This window comes from Oryzias latipes, chromosome 1 (genome assembly GCF_053564925.1).
Source record: "Oryzias latipes strain Hd-rR chromosome 1, Olatipes_Hd-rR_3.1".
Taxonomy (NCBI): Eukaryota; Metazoa; Chordata; class Actinopteri; order Beloniformes; family Adrianichthyidae; genus Oryzias; species Oryzias latipes.
This window is the reverse complement of record NC_136237.1, coordinates 21,893,879-21,896,493: the sequence shown is the minus strand read 5'-3', so window position 1 is coordinate 21,896,493 and position 2,615 is coordinate 21,893,879.

Below are 2,615 nucleotides of genomic sequence, written 5' to 3'. Positions count from 1 at the left end.
CTACAGAGGGTCATTGCCATTCATTTGGTGTCCTGCTCCTGGCTACCTGACAAATGTAAATCCAATGCTCACTCTCATTTAGCTTGGTTTGGGTGTCTGCCAGTTACTAAAGGAATTATCCATCTTTTTGCTGCTAAATCCTTCCATATGTTTGCTAAATACATGTATTTAAATAGTATCACTGTTTTTTTGTAGGTGCCTATTTCTAATGGTCTGTCATGCTTTATGCCATTTTGTATGATTTAATTGTATTCTCAAAACTCAAAATGTGCTTCCAGCCATTACATAAATACAAGCTGAAAAGGTTTTAGTGTTCTGTATTTGCAAAGAAGTAATCAGAGATGCCACATTAGTGTTAATTCCATTGCATTAGGGACTGCATTTTGTTCAATGAGGTGAATTTATTTTTGTGGAGGCAGTTATTGACATCAGTAATAAGTACATAGAATAATTTCACTGTAAAAAAAATGAAGAACCCAAAAAATTTCCTTTTTGTGCAGTCTGGTCTGTTGAATTGTTTTAAATGTCAGCTGTTGCTGTTATGACAACCCAGCCCAGTCATTAATTTGGCTTTAGTAAAGTTAAACTCTTTCATTTTTCCAGGATTTCCATTATAAGAGTTCCTGGAGCAAGCAAAAACCTTTTCCACGAAGAAACACAGGCATATTTTTGGCTGTTAATGCAAACAAACAGTTTTCACTATAATTAAAATGCCATTCAAAGGTATTCTCGCTGCTTGGCATGTTGATCAGTACTGGATAAAAGGGAGCTAATAAAGACAAACAAAACATTTAAAGCATTAAAAAGCTTTTTTTTTCTGGCTGTCTTTGCTCTCAGACTCTGTTGAAATAATTTGTTAATTTGCATTTTATATAAGTTCTGTTTTCGAGCCAAAATGTAGTTATTTGGACATTTTTCAGACATTTAGGATGTTGTTTGTGTATGACTTTTAGTCCTAACATAATTCATTTAGCTTTTTTTTAAATTTATTTCCACTTTTACCCATTTTGTTTGCATATCATAATTTGAGACGATAAATGTTATTTCTTGCTGTGAGATATGAAGTAATGATAAGTTAGGGACATTTTCATACACCATGCTCCTGTCAGTATTGTGTTTTTATGTGACAAATTATAAAAAAAAAAAAAACGCCCCTCTCACCCTCCGCGGGTGGTTTCTCCTCCAAGCTCGGGTCCTCTACCAGAGGCCTGGGAGCTTGAGGGTCCTGCGCAGTATCTTAGCTGTTCCTAGCACTGCGGCTTTCTGGACTGAGAGGTCTGAGGTCTTTCCAGGTATCTGTTGTAGCCACTCCTCCAGCTTGGGGGTTACTGCCCCGAGTGCTCCAATTACCACAGGCACCACTGTCACCTTCGCTTTCCATGCTTTCTCCAGTTCTTCTCTGAGTCCCTGGTATTTCTCCAGTTTCTCATGTGCCTTCTTCCTGATGTTACCATCGCTTGGTACTGCCACATCCACCACAACGGCTTTCCTCTGTTCTTTATCCACCACTACAATGTCTGGTTGGTTCGCCATTACCATCCTATCAGTCTGGATCTGGAAGTCCCACAGGATCTTTGCCCTCTCATTCTCTACCACCTTTGGTGTTTCCCATTTTGATCTTGGGGTTTCAAGTTCATATTCTGCACACATGTTCCTGTATATTATTCCAGCCACTTGATTGTGGCGCTCCATGTATGCTTTCCTTGCCAGCATCTTACACCCTGCAGTTATGTGCTGGATTGTTTCAGGCTTCTCTTTGCACAGCCTACACCTTGGGTCTTGTCTGGTGTGGTAGATCTGAGCCTCTATTGCTCTGGTGCTCAGGGCTTGTTCCTGGGCTGCCAGGATGAGCGCTTCGGTGCTGTCCTGTAGGCCAGCCCTTTCTAGCCATTGGTAGGACTTCTTGATATCAGCCACTTCAGTTATGGTCCGGTGGTACATCCCATGCAGGGGTTTGTCCTCCCATGAGGATCTGTCCTCCAGGACTGTATCCTCTGTTCTCCATTGCCTGAGACATTCACTGAGCACACTGTCATTTGGGGCCTTGAGCTTGATGTACTCATGCATCTTGGATGTTTCATCCTGGATTGTGGCTTCTACGCTCACTAGTCCTCGGCCTCCTTCCTTGCGGCTAGCATACAGTCTCAGGGTGCTGGATTTGGGATGGAACCCTCCATGCATGGTGAGGAGCTTTCGTGTTTTAACATCCGTGGTCTGTATCTCTTCCTTTGGCCATCTTATTATTCCTGCAGGGTATCTGCAGCTACACACTGCCAGGGTAACTGGCAGTGTGTAGCTGTTTATTGCCCGGGTCTTATTTTTGCCATTGAGCTGGCTTCTCAGGACTTGCCTTACTCGTTGGAGGTATTTAGCGGTTGCAGCTTTCCTTATTGCCTGCTCCAGGTTGCCATTTGCCTGTGGAATTCCAAGGTACTTGTAACTGTCCTCGATGTCTGCTATTGTTCCTTCTGGGAGTGAGACACCTCCTGTGTGGACTACCTTGCCTCTCTTAGTCACCATCCGGCTGCATTTCTCGAGCCCGAATGACATCCCAATGTCAGTACTGTAGATATTGGTGGTGTGGATCAGGGAGTCAATGTCACGCTCGCTCTTAG